The sequence below is a fragment of the Nuphar pumila genome, chromosome 12 (assembly GCF_984573655.1).
Source record: "Nuphar pumila chromosome 12, dmNupPumi1.hap1.1, whole genome shotgun sequence".
In the NCBI taxonomy this organism is placed as follows: Eukaryota; Viridiplantae; Streptophyta; class Magnoliopsida; order Nymphaeales; family Nymphaeaceae; genus Nuphar; species Nuphar pumila.
In genome coordinates, this window is record NC_143260.1 from 7,868,973 (window position 1) to 7,886,845 (window position 17,873).

Sequence of the window (17,873 nt, forward strand, 5' to 3'; positions counted from 1 at the left end):
TTCTTTATTCTTTTGAAATCCCTTCCCCTCTCCCCCCGCCATATTTATACCCGCGGGAACGTTACCTTTTATCAGGAAGCGACTGGGGAAATAGACCGTCGATCTGAAAAAACCCACGTTGGAGATTAGTATGCGGACCATGTCTTCTTGAGAAAGATCTGGGCTGTAGGATGATTGGATGGTGAAATGAATCTAATATATAAATGATGTGTAGAATATATTCAATGAACAAACAAATTTTAGATCGTGAAATTACAACGGCCAAGTAAAAAAGGAGGTGCTTTCTCATATTTATGAAACATGTTAAAAAAAATTAAAATAAAACAACCAACCAAACCTTCTTCTTGGGGTTGTAGGGAGAAACCCAACCGTTACATAATTTCAATGACTTTTAGCCTTTTTTTCATATACGCCAATCTAAGTTGCGAAAATACATTTTTAATAACTCTTCTCGAACCTTTTCACATCTTTATGCACCTCTACAGAAATTTATCTGAACATAATTAATTATGTAAATATCAAATTTGCTCTTAAAATCTCTACACAAATTGACCAAAATGCCTCAAACACAAGAAAACAAAATTGGTCTTTGACTAAGACCCAAACACACACTACTATTCAACACTCTCCTTAGTGTGTACATGCAAATCAATCACGAACGAAATGCTTCAAACTTTGTTTTGAAAATGTTATTGTGAATATGTAGTCAAGTTGTTCTTTGAAAGCAACCTTCTCCCAGTCGATAACCCCTTCCTTTATGAGGCAAACACTAAACCATCCCTTCCTTATCCCAGTTTCCACGATCATCCGTCCTTTTTACCAAAATTTATGGTCGTTAGTGCGTTCGATTGTCCGTTGTCCATGCAACACGTGGGGCCCACTCGCCACACACGCAGTATGTGCGGATGCGTGGGACACCATGTCCGGTGCATTCCTCTGGTACACTTTTTGGTGTATGGGGGAGCCCCCCCTCCGTTTAGAATACCTTTGAAAACAAATGTTCTGGATACCTTTAAAAAAAACCAAAAAAGTGTTGGAAGAAAGCCTTAGACAAGACCCATAGAAGAGGACATGGCATAATATACTTGACTAGGGTTGTTCGAAAATTGATGGCTTGTCAAGGGTTGGACGAAATGAACAAAAAAGATGGAATAGAACATTGGTTTTGTTCATTCCGTAACAACTGTTTTAAGTCTAATGTTTGTTTGGACCGTACTTAGAAGCTATGTTCCAAATGTTTGTTGTTTGATGATGATGTGCGGACAACTTGGATAATCATGCATAATGGGTCGAATTACTTCGTTTTTGTTCGTATGACCCGGTTTGTCCACTATTTTACATATTTTAACAAGTTTATTATGATTTTTTTTCTCAGATATTGATCCAATTACAAAATTATGTCTAAAATCATGAATTTTTGCTTTGCTCTGAATATGGATTTGAATTTGAGGAAGAGAATAACCATTAAGTGAAGTTGTATCTCTTATCAAACGCTTGTATACTAGCAATGATTTTAATTAATACAGACATTTGATCCAACATTTGGACATATTGCTTTGTTCCAAGGTCCATTCCAAGTGCTCGAGTTGTTGTTAAGTGTTCTTCTGGATATAACTAGTGATAAATTCTCTCAAACTTTACATGAGTGCAGATCAACAGTTGGTGGTTCTTCTTTTGCTTGCCTAATTGGGAAACTTGTTATTCACAGTGTTGTTAGAGGCGAACGCCTCAGTACCTAAAGCGTACACCTCAGAGGCGAAACTCAAGCTCAAGGAATCAAGGCATTGTAGGAAGGCGTTTGCAGGCTTGAAGCGCATGCCTCACATTGAGGCACGCTTCGCTTCTAAGGCGTACGCATCATGTAAAGCTTGTAAAAAATAAAAATAGAAGATTTATCTTGGATGATATAGATGTTACTCCTTTTGAGACTTCACCAAGCTCAACTAAGAAACGTAAAAAATATCCATCTTCAAACAAGATGCATGCTAATAAAGGTATATCTTGTATTTTATAAATCTTATGCTTTTTGAATTTAAAATATTAATTTTGTTAATATTTTGGAATGAAGGTAAAAGAAAACAAGTAGAGGATTCAGAAAATAAGAGTACGGATAATGAAGAAACTATCCTATATATGGATGATTCAAATGAAGATGAGCTATCTAGTCCTAGTGAAGACAATTTTGTTGAAAATATTTGATATTATTTAAGGCTTATGACTTGTTAAATATTTGATATTATTTAAGACTTGTGACGTTGAAAATATTAGACTTTATGTCATTTGCCTTTAAGGAGACATTTAAGACTTATGACTTGTTAAATATTTGATGTTATTTGACTTGAAGAGGTGTCTTGTTTACATTTTGTTAAATATTTGAAGAGATATTTTTAATTTTATTTATTCATTTGTGATTTTGTGAATGTTAGTTTTGTATAATAATTGAGGGAATTAACTTTCTTTTTATTAATTGTGCATTTGAACTCTATTATTACAACAAAAATTTTGTGCATAGAAGGTATTTATAGAAGAGATCGATTTGGAGATGGCCCACATGTATTCAATATGATTTCATGATTGTAGATATAACTTGTTTTATCTTGCACTATGAGTCTAACTTAATTGTGGTTTACATGTGCATGCATATAAGAAAATGAATAATATGAGTTAATTATAGGAAAGTAGTACTTATTTTATACTATCGTTTATTAGTAGTTTTCATTTAAAAAATGTATTATTTTATTAATATTATATATTTTATTATTTTGATCGACAAGGTTGTTAAATGTGATAAGGCGAAGCGAGGCGTTGAGCCTGTTATGAAGCGAGGTGTAAGCCTCGAGGCGTTGAAGCGTAAGCTTCATGATCAAAATAATAAAATATATAATATTAATAAAATAATGAAAATTTTAAATAAGAACTACTAATAAACGCTAGTATAAAATAAATACTACTTTCCTATAATTAACTCATATTATTCATTTTCTTATATGCATGCACATGTAAACCACAATTAAGTTAGACGCATAGTGCAAGATAAAAACAAGTTATATCTACAATCTTGAAATCATATTGAATATATGTGGGGTCATCTCCAAATCGACCTGTTTTAGAAATACCTTCTATGCACAATTTTTTTTTTGTAATAATAGAGTTCAAATGCATAATTAATATAAAATAAGTTAATTCCTCAACTATTGTACAAAACTAACATTCACAGAATCACAAATGAATAAATAAAATTAAAAATATCTCTTCAAATATTTAACAAAATGTAAACAAGATACCTCTTCAAGTCACTTAACATCAAATATTTAACAAGTCATAAGTCTTAAATGTCTCCTTAAAGGCAAATAACATAAATTCTAATCTTTTCAACACCATAAGTCTTAAATAATATCAAATATTTAATAATTCATAAGCCTTAAATAATATCAAATATTTTTAACAAAATTGTCTTCACTAGGACTAGATAGCTCATCTTCATTTGAATCATCCATATATGAGATAGTTTATTCTTCATCTTCAGTTTCTTCATTATCCACACTCTCATTTTCTGATTTTTCTACTTGTTTTCTTTTACCTTCATTCCAAAATATTAACAAAATTAATATTTAAAATTAAAAAAGTATAAGATTTATAAAATACAAGACATACCTTTATTAGCATGCATCTTGTTTAAAGATGGATCTTTTTTACGTTTTTTAGTTGAGCTTGGTGAAGTCTCAAAAGGAGTAACATCTATATCATCAAAGACAAATCTTCTACTTGTTTTTTTTTTTTGAGTTTTACATGATGCGTACGCCTTAGAAGCGAAGCGCGCCTCGATGTGAGGCGTGCGCTTCACCCATGTGAAGCGTGTACTTCAAGCCTGCAAACTCCTCCCTACAATGCCTCAATTCCTTGAGTTTGCACTTTGCCTCTGAGGCGTACGCTTCAGGTACTGAGGTGTTCGCCTCTAACAACACTGATTCATATTGATTGAATGTGAGACCAAAAAATCTCGTTCTCTTTTTTTGCGTTTGGTTATGTTCAAGTTATGGTTTTTTTTTCACATTAGTTTGATTTTTCAATCATACAAGAAAATATCATGTAAACAACTAGCAAGTTCCTGATGGTGCGGTTACAGATATGCAATGCGATTGCATCAGGCAGTGGCACTCTGTGTGGAGCACTGTGTTGCTGCTCAGGCATCATCAAATGATGGATGGTTCAACAACATTCTTCTAGCAGGTGGCATCTCGTGTTTGCCTGATCTTCCAGGTATGTTGTTTTGATGAATTTCTCTTTCTTTGTGTGTATATATTTGCCCAACCTTGTTTTTATTCTTAATGGCTTCGTTTTCCTGAACAGAAGTTTTATTTTTCTTCATGGTCTCTCTCTCTCTCTCTCTCTATATATATATATATATATATATATATATATAGAGAGAGAGAGAGAGAGGTTTTAGCACAATTGTTCACTGAAAATATTTTATATAACTTTTTGCATCACTAGATTAGCAAGATTTTAACCTTAAATTGATTATGGCCATCAAGTTTAGCCTGAAATTTTCTATTCAACGAATTCAGCACAAACACTACCGCCCAACATTCTAAGAAAGAAATCGCTGCAACTCTTCGACACAAGTGGGTACGTGTAATGATCACCTATACTTTTTAAATACCCCTATACTTTTTATTCAACATATAAAATTGATAAGGGTATGTAATTTTATCTATGTTGAATGTCATTTATAAATTGTCTATCCTCTAATTTTTGAGGCTCACTTTTGATGTTTTGGAAATGTAAATATTTCATCTATATATTTTTTTTATTATTAAAAAAAGTATAGGAGTATTTTTAATTTTATCTAGGGTATGTTGAATGGCATTTATAAATTGTCTATCATCTAATTTTTGAGGCTCACTTTTGATGTTGTGAAAATTAAAATATTACATCTCTATATTTATTTTATATACCTAGTATTTTCTAGAAATACAACAACAACAACTACGCCTTCATCCCAAAATAATTGGGGTCAACGATATAAACCAAATAAGAAAATTATTCTTGGTCTTCCACATGAATCCTTCTCCTCCAATCATTTTTATCCAAAGTCATGTCGTCGTTGAGGTTCAAAGCATTCATATCCTTTCCTATCATTTTCATCTAAGTCTTCTTAAGCCTACCCCGACCTCTTTTAACTAATATATTTTTCCATTTCTCCATCCTTCTAACTGGAGCATCATTAGGCCTTCGCCGAATATGTCCAAACCACCCTAAACGATTCTCTCTCGTCTTATTTTCAATGGATGCAACGCCTACCTTCTTACGTATCTCCTCGTTTCGAATCTTATCTTTTATTATATTTTCACACATCCATCGAAGCATACGCATCTCAGCTACACTCATTTTTTAAATATGATGTCTCTTGGCAGCCCAACATTCCGTATCATATAATAAAGCGGGCCTAATTGTCGTCCTATAAAACTTTTTCTTCAACCGTAATGGCATTCTACGATCGCACAACACTCCGATTGTACTTTTCCATTTCATCCACCCAACCTTTATCCTATGATTTACATCTCCATCAATTTATTCATCCTTTTGAATGATAGATCCCAAATATTTGAAACAATCATCCACCGGTATTTCTTGCTCACAAAGCTTTACTGCACTCCCATCACTACTTCGTTGCTTACTAAACCGACATTTCATATATTCTGTCTTACTCTTACTCAACTTAAAACCTCTTGCTTCCAATGTCTGTCTCCATAATTCTAACTTAGCATTAACCTCAACTCTAGACTCATCAATCAGAACAATTTCATCAGCAAACAACATACACCACAACACATTTTCTTGAATTGATCTCGTAAGCTCATCCATCACTATAGCAAATAGGAAAGGGCTTAATGCAGATCCTTGATGTAACTCAACCGTTATAGGAAAATTGGTTGTCACCCTTCCACAAGTGCGGACATTGGTTACTACTCCTTCGTACATATCTTTACTTATACTAATGTACTAAAAATAATAAAAATAAATAAAGCCTGGTTTTACACTTCCATGACATTGTCTACAATGGCAAGAATGTCGAGAATGTAACATCGGCCATAGTTGCTACACTGGCATGGGCAAACCTCACCATCTTTTCTGATCAGATCTGCTTTGGAAATATCATCGTGTTCAACAATCAGATCGCCACTGATAACAACCTTCACTTGGCGCTGGTCGGGCGAGCCCAGGGCATCTACTTGTATGACAACAAGGAGGTCTTTTCAGCATGGCTGGGATTCTCATTCCTGCTCAACTCAACTGAGCACAAAGGGACCATAAATTTTGATGGTGCTGATCCAACAACTGTCAAGAAGAGATATATCTTTGTTATAGGAAGAAGTGGGGATTTCTTCATGGCTAGAGGTATGGCTACATTGCAGACTGATGCCTTGAATATCTATTTTCGGGTGAGGTCTGACATCCATATATATGTATGAGTGCTAGGCTAGGTTGTTGGTAGAACATGCACATGCTTATTTATATGCTGTGTATGGTTGCATACAGGAAGGTGAAAAGATCAGGTACAATATGATTGCACAAATATTTGTGCATTAAGCAGGTATCACCCTGGGACCGGGCCTTTCAGGTGTGGGGCCCAAGATTTGATGGTGAGCAGGTGTTTAATGTACAATTTTTGTGCAATCATATTGCACCCGATCCTAAAAAAGATCAGGTGCAATATATTGCATAAATATTTGTGCATTAATCATAGTCCGCATTGTTGCTTTGGGCAAAATAAAAGGAGTCTGGATCCGGTGCACTATGATTGCACAAAAATTTGTGTATTAAGCACCATCACCCTCCATCAGGTCTTGGCTCCCACACCTGACAGGTACCATAAAAGGCATGTTGGATTAACTTATGAAACAATCAATGGACAGTTTCGGGTTTGTTGGTCTCTATATCTTCACATAATCATGGCTGTTAATTGATTGGACTGAGTTTTTCTTGGGAAAAAAGGATCTTATCTTCTGACATTTGATTCAGAGGCATCGATCCTAGTTGTCCAACCGATGCATCTGGATGGTTAGGATGAGTCCATTTCCAGATGAGAATGTGGACTAATCCAAGCTGTTGGTTGGACGGCTAGGATTGAATGTAGGATTGATCCCATCATAGGACAAGATGATAGGAACCGTATTCGTGCTTGGATCCGGATTTATAAAGAGAGATTTGTTAATGATAGGATCAGTCAGTGATGCTACCTCAATACGTACTTTAGACTGTAAGTAGATAGGAACTTGTTGGATCCATAACTTGGGACACCCCAAGTTAGGATCCAGCTAAATGCCAACATCTTTAGCCACCGGTACAATAGGGTATTGGTGCAGGCCACAAGGCTCAGCACATGTTAATAAGGTGATAATATCGAGATAAAAACATGATATTTTTAAAATAAGTGATATTTTAGAAATATCGTGTTTTTTGGTTTGTATCGGTTTATAAAAAATTGCAACATGTTTAGAAAATATCCCATATTTGTTACTGTGTTTATGGGCGTGTTTGACACGTCAGACAAATCCCACCATTGGGACAAAGCGACCCCAGCCTTGGGCATTGTGCATGACAAATCCCACTGCACAGAACAGAGAGCGTCCCACACGACACATTATAACGCATCAGCACACAGGGAAACAGATCCAGTGTTCGGGGCAGAACACCTTATATGGTGTTTTGTCCAAATAGGGGGAGACACGTATGGTTGTCCCCTCTATAAACAAAGGAGGAGCCTCCCCTATTAAAGAGGGGTGCCCAGTGTACTGCCTCGCTGCTAAAAAGGCAGAACACTCTTACGAGTGTTCGGCCCAAACACAGAACCACGCCCCAGTCAGCACGAGACAGGACACACCAGTTGCACCCCTAGGGGTGCGACTGGTGAGTTCTGGACAAACACTGCATGTTCTGTCCAGCGAATCAAACACAACCAGTGATTTGGTTTCATCCATGCTACCACCTGACCCATTAACTGAAACATGTGACAAAGGGAGAGAGAGAATCAGGCCCATGGGACATTGGACAGAAAGGTGTCCAAGTGCCTTGGAGATGTTCATTTCTAAGATGAATGATACACAGAAACCCACCAAACAAAGGGTTCTTGGACAAATATGAACCATCCATTTGCAACTATTGATGTGATACGATGAAGAACGTTGGAAAGGCTTATTGGCACCGATCTAGGTAGAAAAAATGAAACAGGAGGTACGAGATCCTTATCTGATATAAAACTACCATCCATACAGTAAAGGTAAAAGAGAGGGACATCTGGAAAAGATGGCTAGATTGGTTGCGAAAACGGGTCGGGTTTGGTTCGGATTCAGGTAGAACCAGACCTGACTCCGACTTTTGGGTCTGGATTTGAGTTTAATCGGACCCACCATAAGAGAAGCCATACCCAAACCTGATAAGAACTACCTGAACCAGACTCGGGCCATACCCGGTCAAATAATAACTTTCTATCATTTTTACATTGAAAATTTGTGGGTCTTAATGGGAACTTGGGTCAGGCCTGGGTCTGATATTGAACATTTGGGTCTGGACTCAGGTCTTAATTAGGTCTTCTTATTTATCATAATTGTGAAGCACATGCATCACCTAGGGTAGTTTTTTTTAAAGCGAATTAACAAGCATGAGGGACCAATGGATCCTCAACATGCCTTTTCTAAACAAGTGATCAAGTTTGGTAGTGTTGAAGGACCAATGAAATCTCTAAAAAGAGAAGTAACCGATGAAAGTTGTTTTTAGATATTTCATTGGTCCAACACTACCACTTTCTCTGGTCATTTCTTTATTTGTCTGAAAACATGCACCCTTGGCGCTAGTTGTAGGTGAGGGTCAAAACAAACATAAACCAAGAACCAAAAAGAAAAACAAAAGAAATTGAAACAAAAAATAGGCCGGACACAATTATGCAGCAAATCAGAATCCCATGTTTCCCCAACAAAGAAAGAAAGGAAGACAAAAGAACCACACAAGATGCCCATCTTGAATGAGCCATTTCGTCATCTTGATGTCTCTCTTGATTAAACCGACACTGCTGCAAGGTACCACTGATGAAAGAGATAGAAGATATACCAAAATCATAACCCTACCCATATATATATATATATATATTGCAAAAGTAGCAGACTTGACAAACCACACAAAAAACAAGAACACTAACATGATTTTTTTACGTGGTTCGATCACCCGGACCTACGCCCAAGATATTAGGGTCCTCTCTCAATCTCTCAAAAGTGATAATCAAGAGAGAGAGAGAGAGAGGACCTCTATTATTTATAGAGTAAGGTTACACGATTTTGAGGAGAGTCCTCCTCCTTGAGGTGCATAGCAAACTCCCACTTTTTGTGGGAGAAATATATAATTAACATCTCTCTTAATTTTGGAGCCTACTTGATTTTGACTCCTAGTTGTGATGGATTTGCCTTTGTCATCTTCATCATAGAGCTCTCTTTTGAAGGACTTGCTCATGTGATAGGAGTTTCATCCGTTTCATCAGGGAGTCCTCTTATAAAGAACTTGCTCACAGGCTGGGAAACTTCACCAAGGTGGTTAGGGAGTCCTCTTGTAGAAGACTTATTCACATGCTGGGAGACTTCACCAAGGAGGGGCGTGTGTTGATCTCTAACATCCCCCCTCAAGCAAAACGTCCTATATGTTACATTGAGCTTGGATCTGAAATATTAAAACTGAGATATTGGCAAGGGCTTTGTTAAAATGTCTGCAATCTGGTCACGTGTATAGTTGTTTCTAAGCCACATTTTTATGGACAAAATGCACATAATTAAATTTCAATATGTTTGCTTTGATTATAAAATGTTGGGTGTGTTGTAAGGTATGTGGCATTGACGCTATCACACCAAACAACCGGAAGAGAGGGCATATAAATGCACGCTCATGGAGAAGAAATTAAACCCAAGTCATTTCTACAGCAGCATTAGCTGCAACTCTATATTCAGCTTTTGTATTGGAGCGAGATACATGATGTTTTCTAGAACTCCAAGACACGAGGTTTGATCCCAGGTAAACTGCATATTTGGAGGTTGACTTACGATAATCTGGATAGCCTGTCAGCATCAAAGTAAACAAAGATACCAAGAGATTTGGACGGCCTGGGCAACAAACTTCGAGTATCACATGATATGTTTAATAATTGCCCAATGTTCAATAGTTGGATGATGCATAGATTGACATGCTTTATTCACATTGAATGCAATATTCCGTTGTAATACCTATGAGTTTTTGATAATTATTAAATCAATAAAATAATTTTTTATATCTTAATTATAGATTTGATTTGATTTAAACTAGAGTTTAGTACACATGTCAATCATGAGTGAAGTTGGTTTTCAATTGAATTGAATTTAATGAGAATTGAGAATTTAAATTAATTTGCATTGAATTTAATATGAATTTAGAACTATATTTAATTGGAATATGGATTTGACTTTGAATCTAATTAAGTATAAATTTGGATTCAACATTTGGATTTGAATCATCTAAATGGATTTTGAAGAAAATTGGATTAAAATTTTAAAATATAGAATTAATTGGATTTAAATTTGAACTTGAATTAAGCAATTAATTAGTTAGGAAGGTAATCCCAAGAGGGTGGGATGCTCCTCTCCCTCATTTTGTGGGCCCATCCTACTAGAATTCTCTACTTTCTAAGTTTTTAAGACATATAGGATTCTAATTTGATAAGAGTAAAAAATGGTTAATAAGTTACCTAATTCAAATGATGTAATTAATTAGAGAACTTAAGAGATTTTGTTATATTCCAATTGACTTGTACTCTATGGTGGGATGCCCCCTAGGTGGGCCCACCTACATGGGAGGAAGTCCATATGGAATGGACTCCACTCATATGTAAATAAATCCCAAAAGAGGTGGGACGTCCTAACCTACCTATTTAATAAAAAAATACAAATAAAATAAGTAATTATTTATATGAAAATCCTAAGAGGTTAGAATTCTAAATTGGGTTGTATGTGATAAGCCAACTGGAATTCCAGCAAAGAGAGAGAAATTGGGGTTACCTAATGGGTTTGGGAAACCCAATGGGGGACCTATAAAAGGAGGCATTCACGCCCCCCTCTATTTCCTTTTCCTTATTCTCTCTTCTTCCTTCATATCTCATGCCCCATTTGGGGTATGAACTAGAGCTGGTGGTGCTCTTAGAGGCGGTGCACACATAGAGAAGAGGTCTGCAACAAAGAGGAGACACTCTTCACGATAGAAGAATCTCATTTCAGTGTTTGGTTTTACCTTTCGGCTTTTCGAGGTACACTTAGCTTGGCTAGTAATGTTCATAATTATGTGAAGAAATAACTTGTAACATGTGGAAAAATATCATACTTACATATTAATATAACCCTTGAAATTGTGCATGGCTTATTGAGTTCATGTTTTTATCATAAAATACTATATAAGATATATGATGCATTGGTTGTTCACCCTGTATGGCCAAGTGAAAGATGTTGAATATTGGTAATTGAATCCAGTGTGGCCATAGGGGCTCACATTGGAATCCAAGGAGCCATACAATGGTGAGCTTGTAACTCACATAGCATGAGTTATCTGGAAAAATGGCTACTTAAGGGAGGATTATAAATCCCCAGCACCTGCACACTGCAGACTATGATCGAGAAAGAACTCCTCTGAAGCATGCTGTTTCCCATGGTTTTCCCGTTCTCCCATTCTTCTCTCTGTTCTCTCCTTCTTCACTTTGCACACACCCTGAATCAAAATCCAACATTTGTACCACTTCATTCCAAAAGGATTTGAACTCATGATGTATGATGCTCTATCTAACCAACTGACCAATCCCACATGGGCTATATCCATGTCACCACCCATTCATCTCTTTTAATTATTATACTTTCAAAGAAAATAGAAGTTCACTTCTAAAAAAACAAAAACAAAAAACTCTTTCAAAGTACTACTCTTTTATGCTCTTTCAGTTGGGATCTGATTTTGGATTGAGTTTTGTAAGACCCACATTTACAAATTAGGTTGGCTATAGACAGTTTTTGGCCTTTTGGCTTTAAATAAACCTGTTTTTTTTTGTCTAAAACTAAGAACCAAACCCAACCAATTTGCCTCCGGTCTGGGTTTAAGTCTGCATATGCCTGAAATTAGTGGACTGATATGGGTTAACATATTTGGGAACAAATCAGATCGGGGATGTATGGGGCCAAATTAGTCAGATATAATCCATCTCAGGCCCAATCCCTCCCTTTGAATTAAAAACTTATCAAATGAACCCTTTCTCTCTCTTGATAGCATAGTGTATTTTTCCTTTTTTTTCGTGCACACGTGCACATTACTAGTTTTTAAAAATATTTTATTTTTCTTCTTCAAGCAAATCATTAAAAAACAATTATTGCTCTCTCTCTCTCTCTGAGATCTGAGATTTCCCTAACTAGGGATGCGATTTCCCCCCCTCTCCCTCTCTGTTTTCAAAAGAGTTAATATAACAGTAACTACGTGACACACTCTCTTAAAAGAGTTAATATAAGAGCAACTTTTGGTTGTTTCTTAAAAAAATCTTTTAGTTTTTTTTATCTATAGTTATGTTCTCTAACGGTAATACCACTGGATGCCATTGATTTCAAGATGAACGGCATTCAAACCTATTCGAATAAGATGCCCATCACTTGGATGGGCTCCATGTTTTTTACCAATGTCGTTCTTGTTTTTGATGGACGGTATCTGGATAGTCTAAAAATGAACAGCTCATAATGAGCCTTATTCATTGTTTGATGGGTGCCGTTCATTTTTAAGATAAACCACATCCAAGGCGCCTCTGACTTGATCCTCTCTCCTTTAGAGTTCTACAAACCAAACAGCCTATTCATCAACACACCAAACATTTCAGACTTTGCAAATACCCACCAAAGTTTTTACTTAGGTGAGTCAAATGACCCTAATCATAAACTAATGTTGGGTTATTCTTGGGTTAACCTAACTAATGCTGTGAAGTTGCCATTTTACCCCTGTAATTGAGAAAATAAAATGTATAGGACCGTAAATGAATGTATTTAGCAAAAAAATTACCTCATTGACAAAAACCACAACTCTAACCACTACACTATAAAGAATGTTAATAATCATTTTTCAAAAAAGAATTTATATATTCATATTGTAATAAGCCAATCAACCCATCAATTATCGGACCCACTATAAGCTATTGGGTCCATTTGGTTCCTCAATAGTTGATCGGATAAATATCTGAACACAAACTAAATGCATTTTTATTTGACCCGAAAGCCAATGTGGTTATATATAGTTGACAAAAGTTTTACTAATTCAAGAATCAAGATCAATTAGCTATTCCTATGATAGTAACTATGCAAGTTTTAAGATTTTCATTTAGATACAACTTTATCCACTTAATTTTGAGCCTATATAGATTTGGGAAAGTGGTAGCTGCCTAACACTTTTTAAGCCTATCGCAAGCCTATTACCATTGTTTTTTGCAAATCCGACCTTGAAGATGTGTTTGGCATGGTAGATTTGCTAGAAAATGACACTTGGATCATGTTTTTTGATAAAAAAAATAAATTTTTAAGTATTGACTATTTTGAAAATTGTAAAACCTGAGATTTTTCTCTAAAATTATAAGTAATAAAGATGATTTTTTATGTGCATCTATGACTTGAGTGCAATTCTTGATTTTCTTGGAATTCTTGAATTTCTTAATTTTCTTAAAAATTTTGATCTTCTTGATTTTTTTTATTTTTGAATTAGTGTAGAATTTAGTCTTAATGTATTTATAACATTATTCGAATAACTGTAAGAATTCAAAATATGTATTAGACGATTTAGATATTTGTAGATTTTGAATATTGGATTTGGATCTAAACCCTAGCATTCAGATCCAAAATAAATTTAAATTAATAAATGAATTGGGTTTAATTAAAAAGGTTAATTGGATCTAGTACTATTGGATTGGACCCTCATATGGGATGGCCTATGTGAACCCCATTTGGATCCAAGAGTCTTTACATTTGAATCTCAATTTTATTTGGTTTTAATTAGAAATTAATCAAGATTTTATTTGAGAAATTAAGATTCTTAATTAATCAATCAATGAATTAGGTAATTAATTATAAAATTAAAGAGGGTGAGAGGTCCCTCCCCCTCATCTCAAATCATTAAGCAATTTGGTAAATTATCGGTGGTTAGTTATTCAAGTGGAAAAGTCAAAAGTGGTGGGGTTTTAAAATAAGCAAGTCTTAAAAAAAAGGATAGCTAGAGTTCAAACAAATGAGACTCTCTCCCAAACCACACGGTTTTGAAAGAAAGAGAGTAGGAACAACAGTTCAAGTATAATTATAGGTAATAAATTTTTTTGTTAAATACATTCAGTTGACTGTCTTACCTATTGTATTTATTTGACTGAAGGTTAGTTTATGATTAGGGTCATTTGATTAACCCAAGTAAAAACTTTGGTAGACATTTGCAAAGTCAGAAACTTTTTGGTGCGAGGATGAATTAAGCCTAAACATTTGAAAAATTTCCAAAACGGTTCCACCTATATCTAAAAAAAAACAGAAAAATCTTCAACCTACGCATCTCAAGCTTCCCAACCCACCTCCTTCCCCCTTTCTCTCCACTCATCCTTAAAATGCTCTAACTATATGTGCCACCTAATTATCCCAAACTTCCCACACCTCTCTCTCTCTCTATCTCATCCTTAAAAAGTTGTAACTACTTGTGCAAGGGAAAACTCTTCCCTCATTGATTTTCTTCATGTTAGTCTCTCTTCTTGCTTCTCACCGTTCTCCAATGATGGGTCTTGCATCCTTTTGATTTTCTTCATGTTAGCCTCTCTTTTTGCTTCTCACCGTTTTCCAATGATGGGTCTTGCTTCCTTTTGATTTTCTTCATGTTAGTCTCTCTTTTTGCTTCTCGATATTCATGATTGGCTGGCTTTATGTTTCTACCTTTTTGTTGGTTTTCTGCACATTGGACTCTGTTTTTTTCCCATCTCATTGTTGATGATGTTGTGGTCTTGTTTTATTTGTTATTCATGACAAGTCTGTTTTTTCTCAGTAATGGTGTTTTCTGGGCTTTACCGTTTGCGATTCATTTCTTTTTGGAAACTTCGGTTTCAGTTGTTGCCCAAACAACAAAAAGTTGATTACTGCGCCATTGTTGATAATGGCCGAACAGGTTTGCTTTTGCTTCTCCGGTTCCCTCCTCCTCATGTCTTTTTTAATAGTCTCTTCTTCTGTGTTTCTTTTCTTATGATTATCATGGTCGTATTATCTACCATTTCTTTTATCTTTTATGGTGTATTCAGGAATGACCACTTTTGTCAAGCAGCATCTCACCGGAGAGTTTGACAAGAAATGGAAGCGGGAGTGTTAAGGATGCCCAACTTGTTTAATTTGTATTGTGCTTACACACACGTGCACACATGTATAGAGGACGATACTTGGGAGTCTTGGAGACCCCAGGTTCATGTAAGTAGTTCACATGCACATTCACACACTTGCTCTGACTAAAGTCTTGCCTATTCTATTTCGTATACTACAGCTCTACGTATCTGTTTGTTAAAACTTTAACAATTGCCCATCCTCTGCTTAACAAATTTACTCAGATTTGTCTAGATCTGAGTCATAAAGATTTAGAGATATATGGGTGCATTTTGATTGCAATTGAGACCATCCAGACCTAATTGCCTTTTCTTGAAAAAATATTTAATAATTATTGTGGGTGCTGTTCAAGATGGAAGCAGAGTTCATTACCTCACATAGAATACAAGTGGCATCCTGTTCGTTTTTACGTTATTTCTTTTCATATTGTTCACTATTTTCTGATGTTTTTTCAAATTGGATTGCTTTCTTTCAAGGATCTGGCACACTTCTTTGCTGTCTATGAGACCAATAAATGGATTTTATATTCCTATATTTTGCTTGTGTAATTTAATCTTCCTTTATATAATTGTGAAATTGAAGTTTAGTTAAATTCCTTTATTCTAATGGGTGATTTTATTGTTTTTTTCTTTTTCTTTCTTTTTCCATTTTCTGTCACCTTGGATATTATCTGTGGTCTATCCAGCCACAGAGTTACAGTTCTGTTCCTGTTGGGCAAAATGAAGCAGTTTCTGTACAGTTTTTGTTTCAATTTTACTTTAATGGCTTGAATTATGCTGGACAAGTTGGAAGGGTACGTGGAGTAGAGAATCCTAGTCCTGTTTTGGTAGAGAAGGCCAAGTTGATTCTCAGAGTAAGTTCTTTTCCTAACTCATCACCTTTTGCAGGCAATTAGCTGTTTTTCTTTCTTAGTTTGAAGAACAGCTTTTAACAGAAATACCTGAGGAACTTCACTCACCGTGCAGGGGCATGAGCAATCCCTCCTCGAAGCTATTGCAAAACTTGACAGTATGGCAGATTTATGTGTCAGGCTTTTGTTTTAGCATTTATCTATATGATGCCATTTGTCAATATTGAATATGGATCCTCTTAGAGTTAAATCCTTAACGTCTGGCCCAATATCACCATGTAGTTTGGCACAGACTTGGATGACTTTGAACATGTTTTCTATGCCTTTGGGTGCAGTGGGTTGAAGGACAGATGCTTCATTATGGTGAGTTTGAATAGCCCAGGGTATGCTTAACTCTATGTGAATGTCCAATTTCTTTTTTAAAAGTAGTTAAAGGCGCTGCCATTTTCCAGTCATGAAAAATTCGACGGATCGAAAGGATATGAAATAACGTACACACAATGGTATTTTTCAAATTCAATCAATTATTCACTGCCTCTTTCTCTCTATACCATCATGAAATTTTTGAATAGACTCGATCCTTGACGTGGGCCCTACACTGCATCAATGTGCCCACCATCTGAGCTCTTTGGATTTAAGAATCTGTTCCACTTCCATATCTTGCAAGACGTGAAGCCGTATCTATGTTGACGTGTTCAATATTGGTTCCATTTTAAAAAAGAATAAAAAAGAATAAAAAAAACGGCTACCATACTTACTGGCTCCTAACTACCTCCCTACTCATAACAAATTTGTCTCTCTGACCTTTCTTGGTAACCATACAGTTACATGGCATTTTTGTTTTTCCTTTTCTACCGTCTTTCTGAACCCTCTCTCTCTCCAAATTTGTGCAGCAAGAGGAATGCACCATGAGTATCAAGTATGAGAGTTTCTTCTTCCTGCATAAAATGAGGGAAAGATTGAGATTATAATGATGATGGCGCTTAAACTCCTAACAGGGAGCATGTGGACTCTGAGGAAAGTAATGAAACGGTTTGGCTTTTGTTTTTGTTGGTAGACTTTATGAGGTAAGGCCTTAAGAATACAATCTTTAACTCATTTTTTTTAGAGAAACTTTTCCGACTTTCAGAGTGTTTCTGTGCTGTTTGCTGTCATTGCTTCTTTAATTACAGTTTCTTTCTTTCTCATGAATGGTTGCTAACACAGTTATGTTTTTTTTTATATCCTATTGTGTGCTACTATGAGATCTGTCAAAGAGCAATCACTATACCTATAAACGGCTACGAAGGAAACCTCCCAAGGTTCCAACTGTTACTACTCTCAGATACACTTCTATTTTCTCTTCTAGATCTTTATGTTGCAACATGCAAAGTCAAAGTTTCACACAAGACAAATTGTAGAATTTACATTCTTTGACTTAGTACACTTTTCCCTCTTATAGCATCAAGTTAGATGGAATTGCTGGGTTTTTACCATGAGTTCAACATAAAGATGGTCCCATCCAATAGATGTTCTATAAGAAGATAACCTTCATTGCCAAAAGGGAAAAGGAACATTACCCAACAGATGGATTTTTAAATTAGACCACCATAGGAGTGGTG